Source organism: Rhinolophus ferrumequinum, chromosome 6, assembly GCF_004115265.2.
Source record: "Rhinolophus ferrumequinum isolate MPI-CBG mRhiFer1 chromosome 6, mRhiFer1_v1.p, whole genome shotgun sequence".
In the NCBI taxonomy this organism is placed as follows: domain Eukaryota; kingdom Metazoa; phylum Chordata; class Mammalia; order Chiroptera; family Rhinolophidae; genus Rhinolophus; species Rhinolophus ferrumequinum.
The window spans coordinates 78455264-78472429 of NC_046289.1; positions in this window are offsets into that span (position 1 = coordinate 78455264).

Genomic DNA, 17166 nt, shown 5'->3' on the forward strand with positions numbered 1-17166 from the left:
ACTCTGATAAATGCAAACAAGACTCATATTATTTATTAGAAGATTGCTGAGATATATAACAGTAATTGTCATACTATTCTGTAGAATTCACTTCCAGAATCTGCTGTTGTTCCTATTGCCTGATAATGCACAATAAAAATTGCCACATTTATAAATTCTGTTGAGATATTAAAATATCTAAGTTTTTATCTTCTTCAGATGCATAAATCATTTTTATGTGCATGTTGCTATTTACCAAGTCAATCTGGCTTTCAAATGAGGCAAAAGCTCTAGTTTGTACAGTATGATTTCTGAAGGTATCATCCATATCAGTGTTAATCTAATAATAGATAGGAGAAGAATAATAAAAAATAAGGGAAGGTTGATCTGTGGAACCTTGTATTATTATATGATATGATTTATTGTAAAAGGAATGTTTCACTTCTGGCTGTGTTTTCCCAAGATTAAGTTTGAAGTACAAATAACATTAATGTCCATTTCACAACAAGATGAGGACTACTCTTTCCTCTTATAAGCTAAATAGCACTTCCATAAGAAAATAAAAAATAAATAAATAAAAGCTTGAGATCAGGTCACTTCAACTAATATGACAACCACTTGTTGAAAGTCTTCTACTTCATTAGCATCGTTTATATACTCTGGGAAGCATATGAATGCTAAGATGCATAAAGTCATAGGGTAAACACTAAAATTATTTTGCAATGCTTAGTATTTTAGGCCAACTTCAGAAAAACAGTGGCTTGGTTCCAGTCATGGCAAGTGTTCATTGCTTATCTCCTAATGCTTTGTGTATCAAAATGTTTAATTATTCAAGAGATGTTCTTATTTTCTAGGTGAAACTCAGGAAAGGGCATGACAGGTCCTTTGAGTGTTACTGAGATACTGTCATAAAGACTTTCTTTAAATGATTTAAATTGCAAGGCATGGCCAAAAAATGTTGGGAGATCAAATACATCTCAAGACATACTCGCATCCATCACATATTGTTGAATTCTCTAGGATACACACACAGGCTCCCCTTTTCTCCATTTTATGGCGTGATATCGTGTTGGAATAATCAGGTAGCACGTTAACACTGGATGACATGGTTGGCACCATCTCTTTGTGTCAAACAGGTCTCATGATACCTAGAACCAGAGTCCTCTCCAGGGTAGTGCCAATGGATGCAGTTCCTCCTGACCGCCTGTTGGTCTAAATGTTTTTTCAAGGAAATAGCCACTAGGGAGAGGGAGAGAACTATTTAAGCATTTTGATCTAAGAGGGCCCATGACTTGGATATATCTATAAATCTTTTTCAATTACCAGACAAATGAGACTATTTTGCTCTCTGTCTCATGTTACTAAACTTGTATGTTACTTTTATATGACTTATTTATTTCACCACAGTTATTTTAAACCTGATTTGTCTTTTTATAATAGCGCAGATGGCACCAACACCTTGTGCTCAGCCACCCTCCTGCATGGATTCTCTCCCCACTCTGATCTGGATCTGACACTTCACTGTGATTTGCACCCTCTGGGGGTCACAATCTCAGCACACTTGATCTAGACATCCTATGTTGGGCGACCACAACCCTGACCCTTCACCCTAGATCTACCTACTGGCTTTTGGACTGAGTTTTTTAGGAAGAGAAGGAAAGTAAAATCAAGAAATAGCATTTTGGCAAGTCTTAGTTGTTTCTACATATTCAAATTCAGAAGAATTTGTAAAAATGGATCCTATAAGGACAAGTCTCCAGCAGGAATTTCGGCCTCAATCTGCCCCACTACTATAGTTTTATATACCAACAAAGAATGAGTGGGGTTGGGATAGACTAACAAGACAATATCACCTTTAATTTCATTCTCAGTTTGGACCAAAGAGGAGCAGATAGAGTGAGGAGCCTTGTTTCAATTCAATCACTCTTATAATTAGAGGGAACCCAGAGAATAAATATAAGATCTAATTTAGTAATAGAAAGTGCCAGACTGTCCAGTTCTAGTAGCCTAAACCTTGAGGTTCAGATAGATTTTAAGTAGCACTAGATTCATTGGGATGAAACACATAACAATTTTACATAAGGTAAATAATACTGTACTTGAAAATATTTGATAATAGGTAGAAATATTGAAATAATCTGCAAAGTACATAGGAAAAATGTTTTTAATACTTCCTTTAAATGCTGTGCATTTCTGGCAAATCCTCATGTAGACAGACATCTTTTATTAATTGAACAAGCATTTATTGAATTTTCACTGTGTACTAGTTAGGTAGGTCAGTTCAGTGTAATGTGTTATGTGCTATACTCAGATGAGAGGAGGACTGGATGTGCATACAATCATCGTCTTTCGGTACGGTCAGGAGAGGCTCCCTGGAGCCTATGTCAGACGACCACATTGAAGGATGAGTCAAGTGAAGATAGGGTGTTCGGTCAGGACCTATGACAACTCACAAGCTTGAAATTATGTTTGCAGAATCATAGGTCATTCCATTGATTGGATCTTAGTATTTAAGTGGGGGAGTTGTGAAAGGCAGTATTCTAAACATGTCCCCCAAGATGTATATACCTTTGGTCCTCCATTGAGCACTGATCTCCGTACTGCCTAAAGGGGTTTTGTAGGTGTAATTAAGATTACGTTCCTGAACATGGAGAAATTATCTTGGATTATTTGTTGGGACAAATCAAATCACTTGAGTCATTCAAAGCTGGGAATTTCTCTATCTGGATCCAAAAAGATTCAGCCAAGCAATGAGGCAGAAGGAGAAGTAAGAGATTTGATGCATGAGAAGTAGTTGACCCGCTGTTGCTTACTTGAAGAAGAGAGAAAAGAGCCAGGGAATGTGGATGGCCTCTAGAATCTGAAAATAACCCCAGCTGAAGGCCAGCAAGGAAACAAGGACCTCATCTTTATGGATGCAAGGAACTGAATTCAGCCAACAATTTGAATGAGCTTGAAAGCTGATTTTTTCAGTCTCTTGATGAAAAAGTCCAACAAGCCAAGATCTTATTTTTTTGTCCATGTGAAACCAGGGGTAGAGAATCCAGTCTAATCAACTCAGACTTCTCATCTGTAGAACCGTGAGATAATAAATTGATGTGATTTTTAAGCCATTAAATTGTTGTGATTTTGTTATGGCAGCAGTAGAAAACTAAAACAGGAATAATCATGAAAAGTAAGTCTAGAAGCAGTGATTCTCAACTGGGTATGAAGTGTCCCTCAGGGGACATCTGTTAATAACTAGGAATATTTCTGTTGGTTGTAACTGGGGCTGGGGTGAAGAGTGGGGAGATGGGGGTTGTTTGCTACTGGTATCTAGTACGTAGAAGCCAGAGATGCTGCTAAAATTCTATAATGCACAGAATAGCCCCCACAACAAAGTATTATGTTGCCTAAACTATCAAGTGTCAACAGCGTGAAATCCTAGAAGAGAAGTAGACAAGCACTGGCTGGAGCACCAAAGGTCTCATGTATCTTGATCCTAAGGAGTTTGCATTTTATCTTTAAGACTATGAACAGCCATCGAAGCTTGTTTTCTGCTCTTTTTTCCCTTTAGATGGATGGAAAATATGCAATATTTCTTTTGTTGAGTAAGGGGCAGCAAGCAGGACTGAAGTCACTATTAGAAGCAGTTCTGTTATTTAGTAAACATCGACTGAAAAATTAGCTAATAAATTAAATCACATCAATCTCCTTTGTTGATGGTCTAACATAAATAATTATTTGTCTACACAAGTGGTCATTTAAAAAGTAATAATAATTGACAAAAAGATGATTTACAAGGAGGAGTCATTCTTAAAACTGGAAGCTTAATGATATTTTTGAAAAATATTTTAAAGAAAACTCCGCAAATTATTTCCTGAGTCTTTGTCTTTGTGAAGATTGCTCATATTAGTGATTTTTCTTTTCCACATAAAACCCTCTGCTTGGTTAGTTCACTGTACAATTAGGCTATTGAACATCTACTTCTTTTAAATTTGTCTTAATCTTTTTCTTTTTTAAGAATAAATAGGGACACAAATGCTGGATCTTATGGTTCAGACTATATTTACGATTGTCAAAAACTGCTAAACTGTTTTTTTTCCCCATAGTTCTATACTATTTTGCATTCTCTGGCAATCAATCTTTTGCTTTTTTTCCCCATTTATCTGCAACTTGCATTCCCCAAAAGAGCCTAAGACTATTGATTCTGTATATAGTATGATTCTGTATATAACTTTAAAAGTCTGAGATAAAAAGTAAGGTCCCTTTAGTCCCCTTAATAAAATTCTCACAAGAAATAGGCATATTTCATATTGATAAGGATAATCAATCGAAAAATTTAAAAGTCGAGTTTGTGTTGATTGTCACTCCCATTCTGAAAATTTCAAATTAAATTTCAATATAAAAATATATTAACTACGTATTCATTTAGTGTGTGCTTGATTTAACATATTGTTAACTTATTTCTCCTCTTTTAAAATAATGGCTCCTATTGACTTGTCCTTGTTGTGTACTATTTTTTTGAGTCATTACATTTCTTAGTTAATGGCACCTTATCATTGTTGGTGCATACAGGTCCTCTCTTGTTTTAATTGATTTGTGTAGTTTGTATGTGTTCATACAAATTAGTATTTTTTTCTAGGTACTTTATTTATTTATTTATTTATTTAGTTAGTTAGTTAGTTAGTTAGTCAGTTTCAGGTGAACAAAACAATGTAATAGATATTTACACCCCTCACAGAGTGATAACCCCCATCCCGCAATCAACTACCCCTCTGACATCGTATATAGCTGTTGTAATTCCATTGACTGTATTCCCTATGCGGTACTCCACATCCCATGACTATACATATATTAAATTATAGTGAACATTCAATATTATTCAGCTTCAGCTTCAGGTGTACAGCGCAGTCGGTACTTTTAACCCCTATAAATGGTAGAGAATTATATTTCTCAATCTGTTTTGTTTTGTCACCAAGCACTGTGTTTTTAAGCTCTAGTCACATTATTCTACTGCATTCATCCACTGCATTTTCACTCTCCCAATATTGTCACTCTCCCAGTGACGAACATCCATGTTATCTCCCAATGCAAATGATGCTACTGTGACATCTTCATCAATACAAATGTACAATGATTTGTCTAAGTACATAGGGCATGTCAGTGATTCCTTTGGCATACATAGTTTGAAACAAAAATCCAAAAGTATAGGATATTCCTCTTCTATATTTGACTGAAATATGTCAGCAATCTATTGAATGTACACTCAGGCTCATCAGCAGCAACAGTGTTATCATCTGTCTGCTTTTGTTAGTTTTTTAGCTATTAAATTATAACACATTGTCTTTTAAATTGGGGTTTATTTGATTATTCATAATTTTGAACCTTTCTTCATTTGTGCATTAGAGTTGGAGGTTTTCTTTCATATAACTTGCCTGGTCATGATCTTTGCCTGCTTTTCTAGCAAAGCTACTATCTGTTCCTTGTTGTAGGAATACCTTATATTATATATAAGTTATTAGCCCTTTGTAAATATTACACATTACAAAAATGCCTTCTCCATTTTGTCTCCTGTGTATTAAATTCATCCAAAGATACTGTCATTGATCAGAAGGGCTTCATATTAATTTAATAAAATTCATCTCTTCCTCCCCCATCGCATGGTTTGTGCTTTAAGCTTTTTGGTTTTTGGTTTTTTGTTTTTTAAGTTATTTCCTGACCTGGTGTCTCAAAGATATTTGACCACATTTTATTCTATATGCTTTATAATTTTATTCTATAAACTTTATAATTTTGTCTTTCAAATATGGGTTTTCAAATTAACTTTTGAAAATTTTTAAATAGTTTTAGATTTATAGAAAAATTGTGAAAATAGTACAGACTTTCAATATCCCCCATCCCGTTTTCTCTATTATTAACATATATTTATATTTGTATTTATGTGATACCATTAATGAATAAAATTAGCTAAAGTCCATGCTTTATTTAAATTTTCTTAATTTTTACCAAGTGCCCTTTTTCTCTTCCAGGATCCCATCCTGAATACCACATTACATTTAATTACTATGTCTTCTTAGGCTTCTTTTGGCTGATACCGTTTTTCAGACAACCCTTGTTTTTGATGACCTTGACAATTTTGAGGAATACTGGTCAAGTATTTAGTAAAATATCCCTTTATTAGGAATTGTGTGATGTTTTTCTCCTGCTTACTCTGGGATTATGGGTCTTGGGGAAGAGGATTACAGAGGTAAAGTGCCATTTTCATCACATCATATCAAGAGTACATGTTATTGACATGATTTATCTGTTGATACTGACTTTGATTACCTGGCTGATATAGTGTTGATTACGTTTAACCACTGATTAGCTACTCCCCCTCCCTTTTTTCATGCTGCACTTTTTGAAAATAGGTCACTATGTTCAGTCTACCTATGTGGAGAATTACACTCAATCATATTTAGGGCAAAGTATCTACAAAAATTACTTGAAATCCATTTGTCTATTTCCTCCATGTACTTCTTTATCCAATTATTTATCATAATATGGATTCATGGATATTCACTTAATATTGTGAATTGTTCAGCTTCAGGTATACTTTATTTATTCTTATATGTAGATTATGCTAGCTTTGGCCTATATGTGCAAATATACAAATATTTCTATATGCAAGCATCTATACCTATATTAAGCTAAACATGAGTTCTTACTGATGACTCCAAATCTAAACCGTAACCACATGAATCATTAATATCCCCTTCTTATTTCTTATTAGTAGCTTCCTAATTTAACAGTGAGAAACTTAGTTCTCTCCTCCACCATCCATTGACTTAACAGTCCAGTTCTGAAATATAGGTATATGTTTCAGAATTATTAACCTGTAGGTCCATGGGAAACAACTTTATCAACCACAGTACCATGCTTAAAAACATTTACTTTCTCTTTAGTCTTACGTAATCTACTCACTTCCAAAGTTACTTTAGGTCAGCGTTTTCACCCACCCCTTTCAGTGAAATAGTTTCACACTTTTGTAGAACAGTTACATTATTTTATCATTTTTTGCCTTCCATCCTGAACTCCTGAATTATTTTAAATTTGAATACATTGAGGTTTATTTTTTGTAAAGCGAAGTTCTATTGGTTTTTGACAAATGCATAATGTCAGATATCCCCCATTGTACTATCACACAAAATAATTTCACTACCTAAATAATTCCTATTCACCTATTTAATCCTCTCCCCCACCTTCATCCCAGAACTTTTTGACAGTCATTAATCTCTTTACTGTCTCATATATTTCACTTTCTTCAGAATGCCAGATAAATAGTATCCTGCAGCAGAGAGCCTATTCAGGATGGATTCTTTCACTTAGCAATATGCACTTAAGATTCAGGCATGTCTTTGTATGGTATGATAGCTTACTCATTTTTATTGCTGAGTAGTTTTCCACTGTATGAATGTACTATAGTTTGTTTAACCATTTACCTTGTTGAAAGACATCTTGGTTGCTTCCGGTTTCTGGTCATTGTTCATAAAGTTCTATGAACATAAATAGGTGGGTTTTTGTGTGGACATATCAAATGCAGCAAATCAAATCAAATGCAGCAAAAGCTAAATCATATGATAAGACAATATTTAGCTTTGCAAGAAATTGCCAAATTATCTTCCAAAGTGAATATATCACTTTTTGTTCCCCCAAGAAATGAATGAGTTTCTGTTGCTCAGCATCTTTGCAGCAATTGGTAGTGCCAGTCTTTTTGGATTTTAGCCACCCTAATACATGTGTAGTTATATCTCAGTGTCGTTTTAATTTGAATTAACCTAATAACAAATAATGTTAAAAATATTTTCATATGCTATTTACCACCAATAATGTTAAAAATATTTTCATATCCTATTTTTGGTGATGTGTCTATCCAAATCTTTTACTCATTTTTAATTGGGTTATTTGTTTTCTTTTTGTTGAGTTTTAAGAAGTCTTTGTATATTTTGGATACAAGTCCTCTATCAGATACCTGTTATACAAATATTTTCTCCTAGTCAATGGCTTATCGTTTCATCCTTTTGGCAATGTTTTTTCAAAGAGCAGAATTTTAAAATTCTAAAGTGGAAATTACAAATTTTTTCTTTCATGGATCATGCTTCTGTTGTTTTATCTAAAAGCTTATTACCATTCTCAAAGTCATCTAGATTTTCTTTTATATTTTCTTTTAGGAGTTTTATAATATTGTATTGTACAGATGGGTCTGTGTTCTATTTTGAGTAAAAGGTGTACATCTGTGTCTCAGGTCATTTTCTTGTATATGGACATCCAATTTTCCAGAACCATTTTTGAAAAGACTAATGTTTCTCCATTGAATTACCTTTGAATCTTTGCCAATTATCAGCTAACTACATTTCTGTGGATCAATTCTGGGCTCTCTATTTTGTTTCATTGATCTATTAATATTTGTCTATTTTTTTCACCAATACCATGCTGAGTTGGTTACTGTACATTATAGAAAGTTTTAAAAATAAGCAGTGTCATATCTCCAACTTTATTCTTCCTTATATTGTGTTGAATAATCTAAGTCTTTTGCCTTTCCATATAAACTTTAGAATCATTTTGTCAATATCTATAAAATAGCTTACAGAGGTTTTGATTGAGATGTGTGGATTCAGTAGATTGAGTTCAGAAGAAATGGCATGCTAACAATGTTGAGTCTTCCATCCTAAACATGGAACATCTATTTATTTAGATGCTCTCTTATTTTTTCATCAGTATTTTGTAACACAGATAGGCTTTTAATGTAGCCAAGTTGACCTTTGTACATGATGTTGGTAAGGGATCCGGTTTTGTTTTTCTTCATGTCCTGAACACCACATACTCAATTTATGCACTCCCTTTTTATTTGTGGCTTCATTGTCATTGAATATTTAATTTACATACACAGACATATTTACTTATGTTACCTATTGTGTCCATTAGATTTTTGTGTTTTGCATTCAATACTGTATATAATTTTTTGATTAAATCTTTTAAATGATTCTTAATATCCAGTAAGAATGTCCCATTCTCTCTTTGTAATGCTGAATTGGTCATTTAATTAAAAAAATTTTAATTTTGTAATAAAAATTTAAATTTACTTTCAATTTAAGGAAATATGTAGAGTTCTTAAGAAATATTAATTCTAGCTTTGATCGAAACTTCATTGAATTTTAGGAGAATATACATTTTTATAATATATCATCCCATTGAACAACATGGACCACCTTTCAATTTATTTAGCTTTTTTTGTATACCATGCTAAATTTTTCTGTATTAAAAGATTTTTTTTTTGTTAAGTTGTCATGCAGTTTATGGTTTTTGTTATTATGAATGTTTTACTATTTTTATTATATTTTTCTTTTGATTACTACTTACATGTTATTGGTATTTGTAGGTCTGATTTTTGTCTTCAGAGTTTATTCTAGTGTTTTTTTATTTATTGTTATAAATAGATGATCATATCATCCCCCAATAATGCCCATTTTCTTCATTTCTCTTCCAGTTCTTAAATCACTGTTTCTTTTTATATCTTTATTGCATTGGTTTTGACCATTAGGATTAGCCTTTAAGTAAAACTTCTAAGTTTCTCCAGTAAACATAAATTGATTGTAGAATTTTGGCACATATTTTATCAGGTTGAAGAAGTTTTCTTTTATTTGTAGTTTGCTAGGAGTTATTTTCATAAATAATTGCTGAACCATATTAAATGCTTCTCTTTTTTTTTGCATTGAGTGGGATAATTATCTGATACTTCTCCTTTAGATGATTAGTGTAATAAATTATATTAATACATTTTTCAATGTTCAACCAGCCATACATTTCTTGAAATAATGCTACTTAATCTTGATTCATAATTTTAAAATTGCGTTTATGTACTAGTATTTTATTTAGAGTTTTTAAATCAAGGGTCTTAATAAAAGTTATCTAATTTTTCCCTTTTATTATAACTTCCCCACTTAGTGCTATATTAATATCAATCAGCTTTAAAAATTGACTTGGCCTTTTTTCATTATTTTTTATATATTAGAGCAACTTGACTCAATCAGGAATAAACTATTGCAGGAACTACTGTTTGAAATTTTGTAGATTTGATGTATAATCCCATATAGAGCTGTGTTTTCTTAGGAGGGGGCGTCTTTCACTACCAAATTCATTTGTCTATTCCCATTTCATATGGTCTATTGACATTTTTAATTTTTTCTTTCACCAATTTTGGCACTTCATGTATTTCTAGCTATTGGGTTATAATCTTCTTAAGATCTTATGCCTGGTATTAACTTTTATCTTTGCTCCTTATTAGGTATATCTTCCTTTCCTAATTTATAAAATAAGGATATTATCACTAGAGCAGTCTGACTCACAGACTGGTGTGGATTAAGACTATAAGAGTGTGGTAAATAACGGCATGTAGCAGATTTAACATCATTATCATTTCACTTCAGGTTAGCTGTTAGGTATCATGAATGTCACTAAAAACTTCTCAGTCTCAATTTTATTATCTGTAACGTCAAAGGTTTTAACTAGGTTATTACTAATTTTTCTTCAAATGCTTTCTAACAAGGGCTTGATTCTTCCTAACAGATTTTTCAGAAATAAGTTTGGGGTATTCATGAGGTATTCAAGTGAAGACGTTTAGTTTCAAAGATGTTTGTATGGACCTTAGAAGTTGAAGTCTGAGCTAAATAATCAATATCTGAATCAAGTTAAATTAAAAGGAATGGAGAAGATTTTCTAGGGAGGGTTAGTAGTATTAGAAGTAGATAAAGGTGTAGAAAAGAAAACTCACTAAAGAGATTTATATGGGTTGTCCACAGTCATGAGGAAAATCCAATTTCAAAGTATCTTAGTCACTGAAGGAAGACACCAAACTGTGTATTAGTTATATATTTCTGTGTAGCAGTATTACCACAAATTTAATAGCTTAAAAGAACATTCATATTTGTTATCTCACAGTATCTGTGAATCTGGATGCTGGGCACAACTTAACTGGGCCTCTGCAATCTAGGTGTAGACCAGGGCTGAGTTTTTAGTAGAGACTTGCCTTGAGAACAAACTTTTTTCCCTTAATATTTGTTTTTCAAAGCAGTTTTAGACGCACAGAAAAATTGAGAGGCAGAAACAGAAACTCTCTATCTCCTGCCCCCACACATGTATAGCTCCCCCCAGTATCAAATCCCCCACCAAACTGTACATTTGTTACAACTGAACCTACTTGATACATCATAATTACTCAAGTACATAATTTACACTAGGGTTCATTCTTGATTTTGTATGCTCTATGGGTTAGCATGAACGTATCCATCATGATGGTATCATACACAGTATTTTCAATACCCTAAAAAATCCTGTGTGCTCTGCCTACATCCCTCTGCTTCCCCACCAACTCTTAGCAACCACTGATCTTTTTACTGTCTCTATAGTTTTGCTTTTTCCATAATGTCATATAGTTGAAAGCATATAGTATGCAGCATTTTCAGATTGGCTTCTTTCACTTAGTAATATGCATTTAAGTTTCTTCCATGTCTTTTCATAACTTGAAAGCTCATTTTTTTTAACACTGAGTGAAATTCCACTGTATGTGCCACAGTTTCCTTACCCATTCACTCACTGAAGAACATCTTGGTCCCTTCAAGTTTTGGCAATTATGAATAAAACATATATAAATATCCAAATACAGGTTTTTTGTGGAGACATAAATTTTTAATTCCTTTGGGTAAATATCAAGGAGTGCAATTGCTGGATCTTATGGTAAATGTATATTTAGTTTTATAAGAAATCGCCAAACTGTCTTTAAAGTGGCTGTACCATTTTTCATTCTCATCAGCAAGAATGAGAGTTCCTATTGTTCTACATCCTTGCCAGAAAGTGCTATCACTGTTTTTGATCCTGGTCATTCTAATAATGATCCTCTTTCAAACATAGGTAGCTGCTCGTCTTGTGATTTAGAACTGAAGGCTTTAGTTTCTGATTGGCCTCAGCTCCTAGATGCTACCCACAGTTTTTTGCTCTATTGGGTTCACTAATATGGCCTCCTGCTTTCCCAAAAGCTGCAAGGGAGTGAGAGACACCAAAATATTTAAAAAATAGTGTCATGTGAAGCACAGAATTTCATTAAGATTAAGATTCAAAATTATTCATGTAATTTCATAATTACAATTCACTGGATTAAAAAGTGATTTGGAAATATCCTGTTTCCCCGAAAATAAGACTTAGCCAGACAAGCAGATTTAATGCATCTTTTGGAGCAAAAATTAATATTAGACTCAGTCCTATATTATATTATATTACTTATGGTAAAGTAAGACCAGGTCTTATGTTAAGTTTTGCTCCAAAAGATGCATTAGAGCTGATTGTCCGGCTGAGCCTTATTTTCGGGGAAACATGGTAGTAAAATAAAAGAAATGCGCACACCAGTACTTCTGGAAGCTATACTTACTGTACAATAGGAGGGATCAAAAGTCAGTTCTTAAAAGAAAATATAGAAGAAGGGAAAGTTTACTGTTGCTTCTCTTTGCTTTTTAGGTAAGAAAAATTGCTGAATTAAATTAACATTTCCAAAATGCTTTAATTTAAAAACTTATATTTTATAGAAATGTCTTTTTACTTCTTAATAGTTTATCCTGAAAGTGGTTGTCCAAACTTTTGAAGGAACCATCTAATTCAAGAGGAAGTGCCTAATGCACCATTTTTATGACAAAAGACAATTTATATCTTTAATTTAAATTGAAAATAATTATACCCTGATGTGTGGAAAATAATTAAGTCACCCTAGAAGATCAAATTATTTTCGATACTAGTTTTTATTTAAATGATGGCTTAGATTTTACTAAACATCTAATATATATTCATTTATTTCTTTTTAAAAGATTTAAGATAAATGCTGTGATAACACTCTTTTGTTTATTTTTAAAATTTATTTTATTTTGTTTATTTTTCATAAAAACTTCACGTTCACTCTTGTACAGTACAATGCACTATTAACCTCGTTTAAAATTGGAACATTGAAAAGGACATTTGAAGTAGGTTAAATATAAAACATAATTTACTGACTCACTTGAGGAAAAGTATAAGGCATCCATTTCACAATTATAGCTGTGCATCAAATGGCATCCTCAGGGCACTAAGTCAATCATCTTCTCTGTCATGGCTCATCTGCTGTTTGCTCTTTCTCAGGTACATACTTCCCACAAAGAGCAAACATAGCTACCAGCCACCCCAGACATCTAACTTCTCTATTTCAAAAAGTGCCGCTGAAACATCACTGAAAGTAATTGGCCTGTCCTGAGCGCACCAATTCTGCAAGGAAAGTGAGATCAGCTCCACCTTCAACAGATGGACTCATATAGGGAAAGAGAGATGTTCCTGAAAGGGAAGTCAGAATGTTGTAACAAAAGGGGGGGAACCAAGGTTAAGCAAGAACAAACAAGAGCTGTTGAGTTTAACAATGCTCTTAGAGGTTCAGTACATTTCCCAGGGTATATAATTTGTTTGTTTTAGGAGATAGTCACGGCCCTAGATCTTACATTTCCAAATGGAGTGCTTGTTTCACTACACCATGATTTCATCTAATTCAGGATAAAGCTTATGCTTATTTTATAGAATATGAAGCATGACAATTAAGTTTGCAAACTTGTTGCAATCATATTGCTAACCTTTTTTGATATCAGAGGGATTATTCACTACGAATTTGTACGAACTGGACAAACAGTTAACCAAGTTTACTATTTGGAAGTGCTCAAAAGTCTGTGTGAAAAAGTTAGATGACCTGAAATTTTCGCCAACAGTTCAAGGCTCTTGCATCATAACAATGCACCAGCTCACACGGCACTGTCTGTGAGGGAGTTTTTAGCCAGTAAACAAATAACTGTATTGGAACACCCTCCCTACTCACCTGATCTGGCCCCCAATGACTTCTTTCTTTACACAAAGATAAAGGAAATGTTGAAAGGAAGACATTTTGATGACATTCAGGACATCAAGAGTAATACAACCACAGCTCTGATGGCCATTCCAGAAAAAGAGTTCTAAAATTGCATTAAAGTGTGGACTAGGTGCTGGCATCAGTGCATAGCCTCCCAAGGGGAGTATTTCGAAGGTGACCATAGTGATATCCAGCAATGAGGTATGTAGCACTTTTTCTTAGACGAGTTTGCGAACTTAATTGTCTGACTCGTATATTGGAATAATTATTTACAATTTATAGAGTGTTTTCATACATGTTATCTCATTTGAAATACAGTAGAATCTCATTTGAAATACAGTAAGACATATACGTTTCCCATCCTGAATTCCTTCAGCTGTTCCTAGCAGGCTTCACTTTGTTAAACTGACTATATGAAACCGAGTAACACTCAATATGAAAGCTACTCTCTCTCAACTTCCTTGTGGTAAGAAGAACATGTGGTTAAGTCATTATATTATAGTCCTACTGTGATGCAGCCTGAATGTAAAGTAAAAATAGGAAGAGAGACTGGATCAACCAAAGAAAAATAAAGCTGAATATGTGCTTTCAGCAAAGCAAATACTGCAAGTGCTATTTATAAATGTAGAAACACAATTTCCTGAAGTATGGATAGTCCAGTCTGAGATAACTGAGGGTTGATCATTACATGGAAAATAAGTTATAGATTCATATTCCTAGTCAAGAGTGCTGACATTGAATTACTTTGCAGCATAATGAGAGGACAATTTTAACCCAACAAGAACATTCTATTACAAAGCAATTCAAGAATTGAAACCAACTTATTATACAGGAAAACCAAAGGCAAAAATGGAATGAGAAGTAATGCAAAAGGATAAAATTTCATACTTTGTACATAATGATAATCATTACCACATTAGATTGAATTTAGTACTCAGAAATGTTTCTTTTTTTTCTAATCTAAATTTAATTCCTTAAAGTTTCATTCAACAACCTGTAATAAATTATGACCAGGTGAAACCTGAAGAAAAGTGTCTAATGACTTTATTAGTGAAATGTATGATTTATATAAAGTTTTCTTTTATTTAGTTTTTATGTACATTTTTTTCAATTATGCTAAAAATATTTTAAGATTTTGTTTTTAGTTAGTCTCAGTTTTATCTTAGAGAAGACTTATGTGTTTATTAATTTATTTTCTACAAGGATGGCTGCCATTCGTTGTGTCATTTGAAATGATTACATCTTTTATTTCTTCATTTAAAAGGTTGCTTTGGGGAATGAACCTAATGAACCTGATGCATATTCTCCATACAGATAGTTTACTGCACCATCATGAGCATGAAGCATGTACACAAATGTGTACAATGCAATACAGAGTATCCAGGGATACAACTTGTCTATGGAGAAAGAAATGATTATTTCTTGCTGGTAGCTCAGAGAAAATGTCTTGAAGAAGGCAGCATTTGAGCTAGATTTGACACACAGAAATGGAGTATGAAAACACTTGAGGTAAACAAAATAACAACAGGAGAAACCTAAGCTTGCTGTTAGATGTCTGTCTCTCTCTCTCTCTCTCACTCTATCTCATCTACCCTCTAGGGACATCAGCCTATGTACCAGTCCCTAAACACTCTATGTTCTTTTAGAATTCAGTCCACATTAATGCCCAGAATGCCCTCATCTTCTCTAAGGGAACATTATCTTCCATGGTCATTCTCAAATGCTACCTTCCCTAGAGAGATTTGGAAGGTGTTTGAGGAGTACTGTGAAATGATCAGAGCTGTACCTTAGGAAGTTTAATATGACAGCAGAATGGAAGGTGGTTTGAACCAGATGAGAGGGAAATGCACTAGTATTAATGTGAGAAAATAAGAGCTTAATATGAGACAATACCAGTGTCTTAGAAGAGATAGAAATAGCTATGACAGAGAATTGGTTACTGATTGACCATACTATATTTTGTCCTTCATTATCTGGTGCCTGCCCAGTCTGCCATACCTGAGTCTCCATCGACCTGGCTAACACCATTCACCTGCCCTGAGACCCCACCCCACCCAACTTGTGGGTCCACCCAAGCCACTCCTAGTGGCTTTTCCATGCAAATGGACTGTATTGGCTCATGCTATGGACTTTCCTAAAATGTCTCAAAGGTTCACAAGCCATAAGTCTCGGTGTACTCCATACCTCTTATAGGCAGGCCCTGTTCGGCACCAGTGCAGCTAGTCTTGGTTCACAGCTCAGCCTCTCCCAGACATCTCCAAGCCCAGTGCAAGTGGAAACCATCTGTAAATCACTTTGTAGCTTTACCAAGTGGCCCTGGGATGGTACAGGCAGCAGCTAACCTTGGTCTGAAACCAAGGCCCTCCCAGGAGGCCCCAGAACCAATACACCTGGTGGCCATCTTCAGATCACAGCAGAGCACCACCCAAACACCTCCACAAAAGACACCAAAAGGGAAGACTGGGCTGTTGCTTAAAAAAATCTTGCTCCATAGGATCAGCCCCTGCACAACAGCTCCTCTACTGTAGTCATAACCAATCCTCACAACCAATCAGCCTGAGGGTCAATCCCTCCCTTGAGGTATAAACAGAAACCAAGGCTCAACTACAATAGGAGGCACATACAACCCTCACAAGGAACACATCTGGAACACCTAGCTCAGGTGTCCAGAGAGAATGTGCCCTTGGACCCATAATGCCACTCTACTAATACTGACTACATGAGGCCACTCTTCTAAGACTGTGAGACATAGCAGCCCTACATAATACATAGAAATAAACATAGGGAGGCAGTCAAAATGGTCAGACGAAGAAACATGTTCCAAATGAAAGAACAGAATACAGCTCCAGAAAAAGAACTAAACAAGATGAAGACAAGCAATCTATAAATTCAGAGTTCCAAACCCTGGTTATAAGGATGCTCAATGATCTCAGGGAGAACTTCAACAACGAGATAGGAAAAATAAAAGAGAACCAGTCAGAAATGAAGACTACAAGAACTGGAATAAAAAATACCTAGGAATAAACTTAACCAAGGATGTGAAGACCTACATACTGAAAACTATAAGACATTTCTAAAAGAAATTGAAGAAAACACAAAGAAATGGAAAGACATTCCGTATTCATGGATTGGAAGAATCAACATAGTTAAAATATACAAATTTAACACAGCAATATACAAATTTAATGCAGTGCCCATCAAAATCCCAATGGCACTTTTTAAAGAAATAGAACAAAAAATCATCAGATTTGTATGGAACC